The 16731-nt window shown below is 50.0% G+C and overlaps 1 non-coding gene across 1 annotated transcript; it reads left to right on the forward strand.

The window, feature by feature from the left end:
- The first annotated feature begins 15401 nt into the window (after positions 1–15401).
- LOC126019872 (U1 spliceosomal RNA) lies at positions 15402–15565 on the forward strand. The gene has a single exon (XR_007499488.1). It is a non-coding gene; the product is annotated as a U1 spliceosomal RNA (small nuclear RNA).
- The last annotated feature ends 1166 nt before the right edge of the window (positions 15566–16731 follow it).

Here is a 16731-nt window from a genome sequence, read left to right on the forward strand (position 1 = left end):
ACTATACTTTCCTATCAGCACCCCACATTGTGCTGTATCCCCTTTCATGGCTGATTGTCTTGAGTGTGCTGGGGGGTATACATGTGCCCATGCTCTTTCCCTCGGAGTTTAGAAGCCCCATAAAGAGCAGATCAGTGTGGCTTCTTCCAACCAGGTGAAGAAAATGGAAGCTCCAGCTCACACAGAATGAATCAGGATTTATTTAAATCTCACTCCTAGAAGCCAGAGCTTTCATCTCTCCATCCTTTTCTTTGTTGGGGATTGGGGGCAATAAGCCCAGAGGTGTGTGCCCCAGACACAGGATCTGCTGGGGTTCGAGGCTGGGAAGAGTGCTGTGTGCTGGGGTTGGCTGCTGTTTGACCTCAGTCACAGTCCAAAGTCCTGGCTGTGCCCAGGTGCTCCTGGGACCTGAGTCACTGAGTGCTCACCTCTAGTTTGGGCACTAGCAAACCTGGAGATTAGCAAATCCCTGTACCAGTCCTTGGAGAAGAAGTCACATCTCTTGCTTCCAAAGGCAAGGTAGAGGTGCCTGTTTGCATCTTCAGAGACACACTGTTGTTCTTTCACTGAGCCCATATCCATGCTTCCAAGCAACAAACTATAGGCTGGAGTCACTGGCTACTGAGCCCCCTGTCTCGAGGAGCATTTAAGACAACAAAGCCTCTTGTGTCAGGTAGGATCTGGTTTGAGAGAGTATGTGACTTCCAAAGTCCTCAAAAATGGATTTTTTTTTTTTTTGAGTAGCTCCCACTGGCAAATGGCACAAAATTTAAAAAGGAAGAACGTGGAGTGAGGCTTCCCCTGCTTTTCTCTCCACCACCCAACCTTCCTTTCTTCCTTCCTTCCCCAGGAGCAGCCCCTGCTGATTTCCCACAGAGTTAATTTCCAAACACACAGACAGATATTATATATAGACATGAAGGCAGTACCTGTATACAAGGTAGATATGTACTGTCCTCCCTTCCTCTCCTACAAAGGGCAGCCCATTTATTTTATTCCTACCCTGCCCCTCATTTTATTGCTCTAGACTTGATAAGTTATCTTAGTCTGTTTCAGATCGGCACACAGAGTCTCTTCCTTCTTCCTTGCTACATTTTCTATATTTTCCCTTCTGAATGATCCACAACTCCTTTGATTAGTCTTTCTTTCTTTCTTTCTTTCTTTCTTTCTTTCTTTCTTTCTTTCTTTCTTTCTTTCTTTCTTTCTTTCTTTCTTTCTTTCTTTCTTTCTTTCTTTCTTTCTTTCTTTCTTTCTTTCTTTCTTTCTTTCTTTCTTTCTTTCTTTCTTTCTTTCTTTCTTTCTTTCTTTCTTTCTTTCTTTCTTTCTTTCTTTCTTTCTTTCTTTCTTTCTTTCTTTCTTTCTTTCTTTCTCTTTCTTCTTCTTTCTTTCCTTTCTCTTCTTTCTCTCTTCTCTCTTCTCTCTCTCTCTCTTCTCTCTCTCTCTCTTCTCTCTCTCTTTTCTCTCTTTCTCTATCTTTCTCTCTTTCTTTCTTCTCTTTCTCTCTCTTTCTTTCTTTCTTTCTTTCTTTCTTTCTTTCTTTCTTTCTTTCTTTCTTTCTTTCTTTCTTTCTTCTTTCTTTCTTCTTTCTTCTTTCTTCTTTCTTTCTTTTCTTTCTTTCTTTCTTTCTTTCTTTCTTTCTCTCTCTCTCTCTCTCTCTCTCTCTTTCTTTCTTTCTTTCTTTCTTTCTTTCTTTCTTTCTTTCTTTCTTTCTTTCTTTCTTTCTTTCTTTTCCTCTTTTCTTTCTCTTCTCTCTTTTTATTTTTCTCTTCTATTATCTCTTCTCTCCTCTTTCTTGTCATACCCAGTGGTGCCCAGAGATTACGCCTAGTTTTGTACAAAGGGGGGGCGGTCACACAGTGCAGGGGATTGAACCTGAGCCTCTTTTCTGCAAATCCCCCTCTAGGCCTTTGCTCTATATCTTTGGCACTGAAGGACTTCATAATCCTGGAAACTACCTTTTGGGTCTGTGCTGTTCTTTGTCCTGAGGTGACCTGAAAAAGTTTTCTAAATTTTACTGAGAACAACAAAATCTTTCTACATCTGCAGGGATTTTGTTTGGGTTGAAATTATAAAAGTAATCAAAGGTGTGAGTGTATATGTATATGTGTGTGAGAGAGTAAATGAGAGCAGAGAGAGAGAGAGAAAGGAATATATTTTCTAGCCATACCTCCATGGCAGAGTGTAATGACTCCTCAGAGGAGGAACTATCTAGGTGGGGCATTGATGAATGCATAAGAATTCACACAAGTCTGGAGTTGGGAATTACCAGGTAATAGGCACAGCATGAAAAGTGACATGACTTAGCAGATGCAGAAGTGACATGCAGCTTCCCTGGACTCATCTCCTGCTCTGTGATATGCACAGAGCTGCATGTGGGACTGCATGGATTGTTGCTGTGTTCCAATTCTCCATTCTAGTTCTGTTCTCCCTCATAAGAGCATGAGGTGCAGAAGCACATAGTGAACTTCCCCTGCCATACAGTGCAGAGCACTGGAGCTTGACCTGAAGCCAGGAAGCATTTAGATTTTCTGGTAATGCAGGAGGGAGCAGGAGGTGGTGGCTGAGACCTGTGTCTGACATGCACTGTCTGATCTCCTGGTTCTTTCTTGCATGGCTCTGAGGCCCCAGCCCTTGGCCAGTGGACACTTCACAAGCAGTGCCAGACTTTTCCAGACCTGACAGAAGGTTCTGTATGTCACAGGTGACCCTGTCAGTGGGTACAGTGGACATTCATTCCAAAACAAGGCAGGAGGTGGGGACCCCTGGCTGTGCCCACCAGTGAAACTGTCTCACCAGGCATCCAGCCAGGCTCTATCTCAGGTGCAAACTCTGCTTGATGCTTTGGTTCAGTTTCTGGGGGCTCCCCACAAGGAGAATTTCACAGACCTTGGCCCCAAAGAAGTGGCCTCTGTGTGTTCTGGTGGGTGTGGAGCTTGGGAATTCTAAAATCCTACCAAGCCCTCAGTGTGGAGTTACCCTCTTGTTTGTAGGTGAGCACTCGGAGGATCAGAAAGGTTTAGTGACTTGTCTAAGGCGACTAAGCAAAGAAGAGGCAGACTCGGAACCTGTGTGCTTTCTGCCCACCCCTGCCACTGCCTGGCTTCAGCACAAGGCTCCCCAGGCAGGCCTGGACAGGCTTGCTCTCTGGCGCCCAAATTCAGGGAGCCCCCTTGCCGGGGATCCTGAATGCACTTGTGGGGCCTTGGGGCTGTGCAAGGCCTGCGGGTCAATATGCGGCTCCCCACCCAGCCTCAAGACATGGGCCCGTGTCCCCCACCGGCTCCCTGCTGGTCCTCCCAGAAATGAGAGAATAATAGTTGGTTCAAATGTCAGGCCTGCCCCACTGCCAGGGAGACTGGTTGAGCAGGTCTGGGGGAGGGACAGAGGCAGGAAATTATTAATAATTGCAGAGCAGCCAGACCTGCTGCAGCCTTGAGCTCTGTGTCTTGTGTGTCTGCAGATGTGGGCTTGAGGGGTGCTAATCCTGTGAACCTCGCCCCAGGGCAGGGGGCAGCCTGGGGACCCTCCATAGTTTCCAGGGAGCCCGTGTGGAGAGTGGAGGAGACACACCCAGCCTTCCCACCTCCTGTCCAACTAACGAAGGAAGGTTCTGGAAGGAAAGACACACTGTTCCTTGTCTCAGAGCTTGGCGGCTCAAACTCTCACCAGGGAGGGCCAGGTGGGCATTGGTGTTAGTGTTAGCTGACAGTTGGGGAAACTGAGGCACAGACGGGCTACCTGGGGACTTGAAGTCAGGAGGTCAGATTGCAGCAAGCCAACCCATGCTGGCATTCCCCTCTATATGAAGTGTGTGAGCGGGGTTTCCTGTTCTCAGGAAGGAGTCCTTAGCGCCCCCACCCCACACACACCAGCCTAGGCTTGCAGTCCATCAGACCTTGTCTCTTTGTCTGTAGAATGGGACCCCCACTTCCTGCCTCCTGTATTGGGGGTGGCAAAGGCCTGGGAGTAGTACCAGGGTACCTGCCAATGGTTCCTACCTTGTTACTGGGTCCCTCAAGTGCGAACAGAGCTGAACTTTGGGAAAATCTTTCTGAAACGCAACCTGAGAGGCTTCCACTGGGTTTCAGGTGTTGTCTGTTGTCTGTTCCTGCAACAGAGCAGGAATTTGGGGTGCCGGGGAGCAGTGCTGACCTGTGGTGGGCACACGCCCTGATTGCATGTCACTGAGCCCGGGGCCCAGTGCGTCTGTGGGGACCTCTGGGGCATCCCTCCTGGCCTACCCCAATGAGCTGATAAGACCAGGCCTCAAGGAGGAGGCGTTGAGCCTAATTACAGGCCTAGTGGTGGCAGGTCATGAGGTGGGGCTGACTCACAGGATCCTTCAGCAGCAGGCGGGGGTGGGGACCGCCTGGCTCCCCTCACTATGGTCCCCACAGGGCCCTCAGGGCTATGGGGTGCGGCCTTATTGGTCTCCTCCCCGGGCTGTCATCCTGGCCCCGTGCTCTTGGCATCCTGAAGCCTGGCATGGTGCTGGGAACCTGGCCTGGATGGGACTTTCCCTGGCTCAGGCTGACAACTTCTGAGAACTGGGGCTCAGACCTATTAAAGGTGGTAAGGGGGGTTCTGAGAGGATACAGACAGTCCTCGAGAAAAGGTGGAGAGGGGTGTCCCCACATCTTCAGAGATAAGCCTTGGTGGATATGGGGCAGCAGTGAGACAGCCCCTTGAATCCCATGACTGTGGGTCCCATGAATTAACCTTAGAGATTTTTGTTTTTGTTTTTGTTTTGATTTTGGCGTCACACCCGGTGACACTGAAAGGTTACTCCTGGCTATGCACTCAGAAATCATTCCTGATTTGCGGGGATCAAACCCAGTTCCATTCTGGGTCAGTCGCATGCAAGGCAAATGCTCTATTGCTGCACTATTGCTCCAGCCCAGACCTTAGAGATTTTATAGCGATTTTAAGATAAAAAAAGGGGGGGGGGGAACCATTGGTTTCAGATAATTCATCCATCTACTGGGAAAAGATCAAAATCCCCAAATGCACTGCAGGGGCCAGGTGAGGCGGGAATAAGTCTCCTCATCAGGGATAGAGAGAAAATGTATAACTCACCTTTCTGGGTCTGTCCAGCCAAGGATGCTTCATCATCCAAAGGAACATCTGGTCCCCTTGGGCAAGCCCTGGGCTCCTCCTGGAAACTTCTGCTCATGACATTTGCCCAGGTGGACCCCTGGATTTCAGGAAAAGGACAGCAGAAGACAAGATGGTTGCCCCATGGCCAATAGACAGACCAGCTCCGTGGCCCACAGTGTGGCCAGCAGCAGCATGAGGTCTTTCCCAATTTCTCAGGGCCAAGTTCACTGTGGGTTCCCCTGATTCAGAGCCTGTCCTAGGGGCCCAAACTCACCTCCAATTATTCAGATACTAGCTCCACTCTCAAGTGGGAGGTAGGCAGCTTTCTGAAGCAAGTTTTGCAGATGGAGAAGTTGAGGCATGGATGGGGGGGTTGTTTCAAGGTGCATATGCACCTCTGTGTTTTTTGCTAAAATTGGGGTACAGAGAAGGGCTGAGACTGAGAAGCATAGATCGGTCCCATAGATAGGATCTCCTTAGAGGAGGAAGACTGAGCAGGGTGGGGGATAGTAAGGGACTGGGGGCCCTCAGGTGAATCAGCAGGATGTCCCTCAAGGGTGTGGTCCTTTGGCAAGGACTCCGGGATGGGGAAGGAATATTCCCACTCTTGCATCCCAACTACTGTCTATGTCTCTGAAATGGTTGTGTCTCTGAAATTTGGTTCTTGACTTATACCCCAGAGGAACTCAGCCATCACTCCTGGTAGTGCTTAGGAATCATCTCTGTCGTGCTGGCCAGAACAGGGTCAGTGAAGAGGTGACATGAGGTTGGTACATGTGGATTCCCGAGTCTAGCTCAAGCTCTGGCAGGAGGCTAGGGGTATGGGGTCTGCTGTGGGGTCAGGGCCTCACTGTAGCCCTGATTTTCACAGCCATAAGGCAAAGAAGACGTGTGGCTTCCTGCCTAGGGGATGAGGAACCTGAGGTCCAGACAAGGAAGTGAGGGGCCGAAGGTGACACTGTGACTCAGCCGCAGATGCCCACCACTTGAACCCAAGGTCCCCGACTTCCACCCCCGACTTTCTGAGAAACAAGCCCCTACGAGAGCTTCCCCTTTGCTCTTTGCTCTAGGCAGGTCAGCTGCCCAGGGCAGAGGTTGGGGCCCATCTCTTTCTGTTGGAGTCTCCTGGAACATGTTTTTGAAATGGGGTCCCTGGTGTTTCTCAGGTTCATGGGAACCTACAGAAGGGGAAACAAGACTTCAACTGTGTGTGGATGTGGACCACCCTGAGGGGAAGCACAGGAGGGGAGGCCATGGCCCTGTCCTGAATGAAGTAGGAAGGCTCATGTGATTTGAGATCTCCATGTCTATGCGGGAGGCCTAGAAGTGTCCCAGAACACAGCCCCCACTGGTCTGGGGGACCATTTGGTGTCTGGCAGCTGGTGAAAAACCCCAGGACACCAGAGGAGGAAATTCTCCTTCAGGCTCTGGTGGGGCCTGTGAGCCTGAGCAGTGAACAGAGAAAAATCCCCTCAGGGAAAAGGAAAGCTTTCCAGCCCGTTTCAGGGGTCTGAGATCCAGGCTGAATCCTGGAGGAGCAAACAGGACAGGAGGTACCAGTGGGGTTGTAGTTGGACTTGAGTCTCCACCTGGCTCCTCTCCTTCCTGTATGGGTGGTGCCAGGCCAAGCCCTCCTCCTCTTTCCCCCATGCTAGGCAGGTGCTCTGCTTGGGGGTCCCTGTTTACCTAAGAGCTTCCAATCCAGGCATGTTGGGTGGGATTCCCACCATCCTGTTGGTTGGGGCAGCCCCTCACACTCTGCATTTTGGGGAACTGGATTTTATTTTTTTTGCAAGATGGCCTCTCTAGGGGGAACTTGCAGAGGCTCTTGGGGAGACAGTGCTCTGGAGTGCATTTCCATCCCAGCCCTGTCAGTGTCCTAGTTGTCCCCATGACCTGCTATGGTGTGGCCACCCCCCATTTCTCATACTTCCTAGGGGGAATAAGGCACCAGGGCTTAGGCCTCACCTGACCACAGACTCTGCTTCCTGTGTTGCCTTTTTTATTTTTCACCCTTTGCCCTGGATCATGGTGACCCACAGATATTTCTAATGTCAGTTTCACTGGGGGGAAGAGGGGGCTTGGGGCACCGCAGGCCATGCTTAGGGGTTACTCTTGGTTCAGTGTTCAGGGTCACTCCTGGAGATACTCAGGGGGGCCCTATTGTGGTGCCAGAGATTTGAACCAGAATTGGCCATGTGCAAGGCAAGTGCCTTAAACCCTAATATCACCAGCCCTAATATCACTCTATTAGATCATTTGTTTCATTTGTGCTTTGGTTTTTAATTCACTATTACATATTTGTGATTCCAATTATTCCTTTGTTGGCTGTTGGGGGCTCTACCAGTTGGTTCCTTGTCTCATCTACAAGAATGCAAGTTTTTCTTCTCTTATTTTTTTTTTCTTTTATGGCACCTCCTTACTTTCCTTTGACATGCTTCATCCAAGCTTATCTGGAATACTCCTTGCCTCCAGACTGTCTTTTTCTTTTCTTTCTTCTTTTTGGTGTGTCTGGGACCACAGCAGGGCTGTGCTCAGGGGCTTACTTTTGGTTCTGTACTCAGAGGTAAATCCCGACGGGACTCTCTGGGTTGTCAGGGATCAACCCCAAATTCTTCATGTACAAGGCAAGTGCCTTACATGATAGTCCGTGTCTGAAGCCCAGGTTGCCCAAAGCTCAGCATCCTGGTGTTGAACAATGAGTGTTCTTAGAGAAAAAAACTTTGGGGTTCCTTTCTTATACGTCTTATAAGAAAGAAATGTGTATTTCCCCAGTTAGGGAGAGGCAACAGCTAAAAATATTTATTTCAAATGTAATTATCTGTATCTTTATTAAGCCCAAATGAGTTCATACTGATAAACTGGAATTCATTATGTGTTTATAATGGGGTTTGAATTGTGGCGTCTCCCTATATTGATAACCATAATTATTACTGCTCACTGAGTGCTTATTATGTGTCAAGAACTTTCTAAGCGTTTTATTTGAATCACAGCCCTGAAGCTGCTGGTCATTTTGGGATCCTGAAGCACCCCTAAGCCCCAATCACGGATGGAGGGAGCCAAGGCCCCTCTGGGAAGTGGTGTCTTGAGCACAAGCCTCCCAGGTAGGGGGTGTTGGTCCTAGCCCAGGTCACGCATGCCAGCATTAATATACAGGGACACCTTTTCTTGACAAAGAATTTATATGCGTGTAAATAAAACAAAACAGCTCCCAGTTGAGGGGGTTGATCTTGTGTTATATTTCAGTCCTGGAAGCCAAGTGTCACCATGTCCTTTTATCTGGGTTCTGGATCTTAGAGAATTTCTACTTGGGGCTCTGCTGCCTCTACTAGCTAGGAGTGTGAGGCCCAAAGTCCAAGAACTGGTGGCTCCTAGCCCTCCTGCTGGGCACCCCTCCATGCCTCCCTCCAGCTGACCCAGGGGGCACAGACAGTTTTTTCAGGGGACATTTGGGGCTTGGGAAGAAGATGTGTGGGTGGAGGGAGAAGGGGGGCAGCAGAACTGGAGCTGGTCTAAACAAGCTGGGCTCCTCCCATCTTGGACAGAAGCCTGTCCTGACCCCCCAGTCCTGGCCCCAGGGCAGCGCCAGGTCTCTCCTGTGGAGAGGTGCCCTCCTCTCTGGCTGGTCCTGCCCTCCTCAGGTGCCATTCGCGCCTCCAGGGAAGGCCTTCTCAGCCTGCCCCACCCTCCACGAGGGCTGCATTCCTGGAATCCCAGCTAAGACAAAGATCTCCAAGCAGCAGTATCTCACATGCTTCCAGGGTTTTCTGGCATTTTGCACTGGGTGCTAGAGAGCACCAAGTGGGCCCCTTGGCTTCTCTTACGAACGACAAAAAACTGAGACCTTCAGGTGTGCCTGCCCACCTGCCATGGAGTTGAGGCCACTGGGGCTCTGAGACACTCTGCTAGGAGCCCTTGGCCTGGGAGCTTGGTCAGGATGAATGTTCAACTACTAACTATGTTTTCTTTCTTGCCTGGGGAAAAAAGATTTGTGCTCATTCAGCCTCCGTGTCCTTATCTGAAAAGTGGGATGGACTCACTGTTCATGCACATGACTATGGAGCACTTAGTGTGTGCTCAGATGAGGTCCACCAGGTGGACAGCACAGACCCTTGTCCCTGCATTGCGGCGCTGAAGAAACCATGGGGAAGAATAGTGGGCACTATAGCGGGCTGTGCTTTGGGAGGATTGGCTCATGGATGTCACCCCAAAGGAGGGGCAGCAGCACATGCAAAGGCCACCTTCTCCTATAGAAAGCCTTCTCTACATGCTACCTCTCCACAAAGGCTTTAAGACCTGCATCTTGCAGATTGCAGGGTTGGGGAGAGGTAGAGTAGGGTGAATTTAATCTTTCTGGAAGGTCATAGACTTCTCTTTCTCTCTTTCCTCTTCAACCCTCCTGTCTGCTGATTCATTTTCTCCTTCCTTCCTTCCTTCCTTCCTTCCTTCCTTCCTTCCTTCCTTCCTTCCTTCCTTCCTTCCTTCCTTCCTTCCTTCCTTCCTTCTTCCTTCCTTCCTTCCTTCCTTCCTCCTTCCTTCCTCCTTCCTTCCTCCTTCCTTCCTTCCTTCCTTTCTTCCTTCCTCCTTCCTTCCTTCCTTCCTCCTTCCTTCCTTCCTTCCTTCCTTCCTTCCTTCCTCCCTCCCTCCCTCCCTTCCTCCTTCCTTCCTTCCTTCCTTCCTTCCTTCCTTCCTTCCTTCCTTCCTTCCTTCCTTCCTTCCTTCCTTCCTTCCTTCCTTCCTCCTCCTTCCTTCCTTCCTTCCTTCCTTCCTTCCTTCCTTCCTTCCTTCCTCCTTCCTTCCTTCCTTCCTTCCTTCCTTCCTCCCTCCCTCCCTCCCTCCCTCCCTCCCTCTTTCTTTCTTTCTTTTCTTTCTTTCTTTCTTCTTCTTTTTCTCTTTCTTTCTTTCTTCTTTCTTTCTTCTTTCTTTCTTTCTTTTTTCTTTCTTTCTTTCTTTCTTCTTTCTTTCTTTCTTTTCTTTCTTTCTTCTTTCTTCTTTCTTCTCTCTATTTCTTCTTCCTTTCCTTCTTTCTTTCCCCTTTCCTTTCCTTTCCTTTCCTTTCCTTTCCTTTCCTTTCCTTTCCTTTCCCCTTTCCTTTCCTTTCCTTTCCTTTCCTTTCCTTTCCTTTCCTTTCCTTTCCTTTCCTTTCCTTTCCTTTCCTTTCCTTTCCTTTCCTTTCCTTTCCTTTCCTCTCCTTTCCTTTCTTCTTTCTCCTTTCCTTTCCTTTTTCCTTTCCTTCCTTTCCTTTCCTTTCCTTTCCTTTCCTTTCCTTTCCTTTCCTTTCCTTTCCTTTCCTTTCCTTTCCTTTCCTTTCCTTCCTTTCCTTTCCTTTTTCCTTTCATTTTCTTTCCTTTTTCCTTCCCTTTTTCCTTTCATTTCCTTCCCTTCTTCCTTCCCTCCCCTTCCTCCTTCCCTCCCCTCCCCTCCCTTCCCCTCCCCTCCCTTCCCCTCCCCTCCCTTCCCCTCCCCTCCCTTCCCCTCCCCTCCCCTCCCCTCCCCCCTCTCCTCTCCTCTCCTCTCCTCTCCTCTCCTCTCCTCTCCTCTCCTCTCCTCTCTTCCCCTCCCCTCTCCTCCCCTCCCCTCCCCTCCCCTCCCCTCCCCTCTCCTCTCCTCTCCTCTCCTCTCCTCCCCTCCCCTCTCCTCTCCTCCCCTCTCCTCCCTTCCCCTCCTCTCCCCTCTCCTCTCCTCCCCTCCCCTCCCCTCCCCTCCCCTCCTCTCCTTTTTCTCCACACCCACACCTGGAGGTTCTTATTTACTCCTGACTGCTTTCAGGAATCACTCCTGGTGGTTCACAGGAACCATACAGGATAACAGGGATTGAACTTGGGTAGGCCACTGCTGTCCTATTGCCCTGGCACCTTATTTTCAATGAGTTTGTGATTTTGTAATCCACATACAAAATGGATAATGATATGTAAAAATGTGGGCCTGGAGAGATAGCACAGCGGCGTTTGCCTTGCAAGCCAGGACCAGGACCAAAGGTGGTTGGTTCGAATCCCGGTGTCCCCCCCGTGCCTGCCAGGAGCTATTTCTGAGCAAACAGCCAGGAGTAACCCCTGAGCAACGCCGGGTGTGGCTCAAAAACCAAAAAAAAAAAAAAAAAAAAAAAAAAAAAAGAAGAATAAATAGGATACCTGGGAGGTCAGTGATGGCTACGGTGATCATTTCTTCTCCTCTCTGCAGGGCATGAATCATTTCTGGATCGCTGTCCCATGGGGCTCAGCCTTTCTCTCTGTTTTTGTTTCCAGCTTGATGGAGATAGAAAGAATGTAAGAGAAAGTGTGTGACACATAAAACAAATGTCCATGGACTCTGTGTGGCAAAACTCTGGCCATTTCTCCAAGCTTGCACCTTCAGGGACCCCATGCAGACCCCAACATAAGGGACTCAGGGCACAGGGAGGAGGCCATGTCCTGTTCCTCCCCTTCTCCCCTTTCCTCTTCCATCTGTGAACTTTTCAGCAGGATGGAGAAGGGGCATGTGACAGCAACTGTCCAGGTGTGCCTCACTGTGTGAAAAAGTAGGGGTCCTGGGGAACCTGAGAATATGTCTTTCACAGGGCTCTGGGCTCCCAGTGTTTCGGGAGAAGAATTTAGGGTTCTTTCAAACTTCCACTACCTCTGGTCTAACCCATCATCCCTTGCCCTCAAAAGAGGGGTATCTCTTTCAGCGTTCCCCATAGTGCTCAGGGGGCCCTTGGTCTAGTTCTGCACTTGAAGCTAGAGAAGCCTATTGGGGGACACTCAGTCCACATCACCCTCACCAGATACCCCCAAACCAGGGCCCAGGATCGGAACTATCACCTCTGAGCTGACGCCGTGTGGCTCTGTGAAAGACTCTGCCCTTTAACCGCTCACACTCCCACCTCTGCTCCTTCCTGTTTCTAGCTCAGTCTGGCCTGAAGCCTGCCCTGCCCTGCCCACTCTTCTCACCTGCCCACCCTGTTCTGTCACTTTGCAGAGATGTCCCCATCTAGGTCTTGTCTATATACATGTTCACTTAGGGGTCTTCCCTGGGAGGGTGGTCTGAGTCCTGAGAACACGGGTTTGGAGTTTGGGAATCTGAGCTGGCACTGCAGGGTTCTGCCTTTTCAGCCTTGGGAAGTTATAGGTCAGATGGCCCTAAGGCCTCCCAGTCACTCCTGCCCTCCCAGTTCTGTTACCTCCTTTCATCCTGGGGCATCGTCCCTGTCTCCCTCCCTCCGAGCTGACACAACCCAGCTGCTCCTGTACAATCTTTGTTGCCTTCCCAGCTGCCACTCCACCAAGGAGCCCTGAAGTGTCTCTGTCAGAGTTGTGAGTGGGGGAGGATCCTCATGGGGTGCTGATGCTCAGGATCCCCGTCCTCCTCTTCTGGGCCACTGAACTCACCCAAGTCTTCATTCCGTGACAGCGACACCAGTGCCTGTTTGCTGGCCTCTGCCCCAAATAGGTCGGAAGCTCAGAGAAGACTCTGGGCAGGGTACGCCATTGACCCGACTTGCCTCATGTCCTTTAGAAAACTAGAACTCACCAGGCTGTCTCCATCCGGCCCTCAGAGGCTCTTCCCTCTGTGGTACTTTTCCTTCTTTCCTTGGCCTAAACTGGCATCTCTATACTGGGGGCCTTATTGTCTCCCCAGACCCTTGTGGGTGTCTATGTAGTTCAAGGAAGCTACAGGTGAAAATCATATCAGTCGGGAGTCATGGTATGAGATTAAAGGTAGAGGACAGGGGGTTACCAAGAAGGATAAAACAAGGTCCAAGGGGCATGGTCAGAAAAAGGGTGAGAAACATTAGTCTAGTCTCCCACTTCTGATTCTGGCTCCAATGCTACCTCCTTCAGGAAGTCCTCCCTGATCACTCATGGTCAGGTTACTCTTTTAATCACTTTCTATTGCTTGCCACAGCTCTCAGCTGCCACAAGACTCCTTAGCCCTTGTCTGAGTTCAGGTTTTCCCAGAGGGAAGTTGGGAGACCAGGCACATGAGTCAGCAAAGTTCTCCTTCCCCTCTCGGCACTTTCTCTAGGGCTGGAGTTGGTTTCCTTTCAGGAGGACTAAATTTAGGGGTGCAGAGATGGAGAAAAAGGGCAGGGCCCCCATGCTTCTGAAACTGGTCATGTAGGGCCAGCATGAATCTGTCTTAGCGGAAAGCCACCAAGACAGGCTTTCTTGGGTCTTCCCATATCCGGACTTCACACCCTTGAGCTGCCCTGTAACTCCAGAAAAGTGCTCAGGGCAGCTAAGGCCAAGCCCCTCTTTCTCTGCAACCCTCTTTGACTGATCATTTCTCTGACAGTGCTGCCCGGGGTCAGTCACAGACCCACCACCCCACCTGTCCAGGAGTTTGCCCAGATAACCCTCACCCTTCCTCCATCTTTCTAGGGCAGCTTTTCTTGGACCACACGTCCTCTTGGTGGACTCCAGCAGGTCCCAGGGGGCTACATGGGACTCATGTGGTCCAAGACTAGGACAGCTGAAGCTGCAGGGGACCACAGGCAGAAAAGTCTAGGAAAAGTCTGGCCTGGACCAAGGCCTCACCTGCACACCTCCTGGCTTGCTTCTCCCTCTAGCTCCACATCTGGGCTGTGGCAGTGACTGGCCTTCCCCATGGGAGTGCCTAGCTGCCCCGGGGCCTGGTGTCCCCTCTCAAGGAACAAGACCAGTGCTTTGTGGCCAAAGGGGCAGCTGAGCCTGGCTGGGAGATTCTAGTTCAAACCCTGCCTGATTTTCTTTTTTGAGCTTCTGCTTTCTCATGCGAAAAACAGGGTTTTGGGGGTAGGTACGGGGGAAGCTGGGACTGGAGAAAGAGCAAAACTAAAATCCTGGGTGTTTGACATGCCAACCTGAAAAAACTCAGTGTATGGGGGTGAGTCCTGTCTGGGTCTATTCCATTCCCGGATTATTAGGAAGCATGACAAAAGAGAACACAGGAGTGGGGACGTTGCTCAGTAGCACGCCTGTCTTGCAGATGTGAGGCCCCGAGTTCAATCCCTAGCACTCCCTCCCCAATGCCAAGCTTGATCACTCAATCACTGGCTCTGTCATTGGACTCCCCCAAAACTCTGCAGCCAAGTCTATAAAATAATTCCCCAATCTGGCCAACAACAACAAAGGGCAGAAAAGGGAGGAAAGGAGAGACGGGAACAAGGGAACCGAATGGGTTTGCTTCTCGGGTGACTTGCATGGGAAGTCTCCTTTGTTCGAAAACAATCTTTAGCATCCTTTTCTTTCTTTCTCTCTCCCCACCCTTTAATTCTTTTTAATAGAAGACATTCAAGGTACAATATAGTGCAGTCAGCATCCTGCCTTTGGAAGGTGGAATGGAGGAGGATTCTATACATTTGTATTGACGGTGGTTAAAAATTGACAGGCAACATACATAGCATAAAAGTCAGCATTGAAATGAACCATTAATCATTAAAACCATTTGAAAGCGGACAATCCAGTGACGTTGAATACAGTCAGCATGTTGTGCAACCGTCTCCTCTATCTCGCTCCAGAACATTTCCATCCCTCACCATGAAGAGCTTCTCACTCCTCCTACCTCTGCTCCAGACCCCAGAATCTGCTTCTCTGACTTTTTCTCTTCTGTTCCCCAATGACCTTTGTGCCTGGTTTCTTTCAACAGTGCGGTGTGGTGTTTCCGAGGTTCCTTCAGGCTGCCGTGTGCATCAGCCCTTCGTTCCTGTATATGGCTGAGTAACGATATGTCCTATCGTGCACAGCACATTACGTTCATGCAGTCATTTGTTGATCAACATTTGGGTTGTTTTCTCCTCTTGGGCATTATGAAGGCTGCTGATATGAACCTTCACACCAGCTCTTGTTTGGTGTGGGTGTTGGAAAAGGAGTCAACATGAACCTGAATTTTTTTGTTTGTTTGTTTTTGGGTCACATCCGGTGACACTCAGGGGTTACTCCTGGCTATGAGCTCAGAAATTGCTCCCGGCTTGGGGGACCATATGGGATACCTGGGAATTGAACTGTGGTTCGTCCTAGGTTAGTGTGTGCAAGGAAAACATCCTACCAGTTGTGCCACTACTATGGCCCCATGAACCTAATTTTTTTTCTTTTTTTTTTGGTTTTTGGGTCACACCCAGCAGAGGTTACTCCTGGCTCTACACTCAGAAATCGCTCCTGGTAGGCTCGGGAGACCATATGGGATGCTGGGATTTGAACCACCATCCTTCTGCATGCAAGGCAAACGCCTTACCTCCATGCTATCTCTCTGGCCCCATGATTTTTTTTTAAATATAGGTTTCACTTTATTTACAAGTCTAGCCAATAAAAAAACTTTGGGTTGGAGATATTAAAAAGTAAGGCCCCATACTTACCTGGCAGGGGAGATACCATGATCACGAAAGTGGTTTCCTCAGGGCAAGGCTCACCCATTGCACTCCGGATGTGCTGACCCCTGTGATTTTCCCAAATGTGGGAAACTCGACTGCATAATTTGTGGTAGTGGGGGACTGCTTTCACGCTCTCCCCTGAGGGAAAAAAAATTTAGGCCCAACCCATATGGTCTTCAGCTCAGCACCGCCAGGAGTGGAACCTTATTTTTAAAAAAGTATTTTTTTTTTTTTTTGTCAATTGAGATTCTGTGATTTATATATAATATTGTTAGAGATCACTTTCTGGGTTTGTTTTTGTTTGGGGGCCATACCTGGTATGCTAAGGAGTTACTCCTGGCTCTATACTTAGGAATCACTACTGGTGGTGCTGAGGATTGAACCTATGTGGGCCATATGCAAGGCAAATGTCCTTCCTGCTCAGACCCCTGTTTGTTGATTTTTAATGGAAGAACTAGAACTTCTTTGCCAAGTTCTATTCTGCTAGGGCTTTCCACCGCCTCTAGTATGGGGAAGGGAAACTTCCACAGCCGGCAACATCAGACAGTGCAGTGCAGAGGGGGCTTCTGGAAGCCCAACTGACCTGAGTATACAGAGTGATCCTGGGATTGGTTGAGGGATGCAGAATATAGAAGGAAGCCAGACAGTGGTGTGAGGATCGGAGAGAGACACTAAACCAGAAAGGCTCCCAAGCTAAGTCTGACAGGGACCTTTGGGTACGATCTGGCAGGGAGGCATTGTCACCAGGGTACCACACATTGTGGGGTCCTAAAGTTGGTCCTGTAGGCAGGAGCTGATCTTCTCTGCTGGGCCACAGCAGTTCTGTTGGAGACCCTGGCAGGGATCCCTCTAGGTTCCCATTTCTGAGGGAATAATCCACACTCCAGGACGGAGAGTGGATGAGTGTGGCCAGCTGGGGGGGTGGACCCCATGATTCCTGCTGTCCTGGGGTCCAGTGCATGCCTCCTCTCTGCCATCTTCTTCCTGCTGTAGGAATCATTCTGGACATCTGATGGAGTCCTGTGTCCTGGACGTCTGATCAAGTTCTGGAAGGTGCTGGCAGGAGTGGGGGCTGTGAGGATTGGGGACTCTGTCAGGATCTGCCTATCTCTGGGACATGGCCAAGGTGGGGGAAGGGGACAGGAGGCAGGTAAGGGGCCCCTCAGAAAAGGTTTGGAGCTGGCAGGTGTCAGTGGGGGTACTGAGGTCTACATTGGACAGAGTGGGGACCATCCCAGATGACTCCCTTAGCTCCTCCATTGAGCCTATTCCCAAGGGCCCTGCGGTCCCCCCACAGTGCGGCAGCA

This window comes from Suncus etruscus, chromosome 9 (assembly GCF_024139225.1).
Source record: "Suncus etruscus isolate mSunEtr1 chromosome 9, mSunEtr1.pri.cur, whole genome shotgun sequence".
Taxonomy (NCBI): Eukaryota; Metazoa; Chordata; class Mammalia; order Eulipotyphla; family Soricidae; genus Suncus; species Suncus etruscus.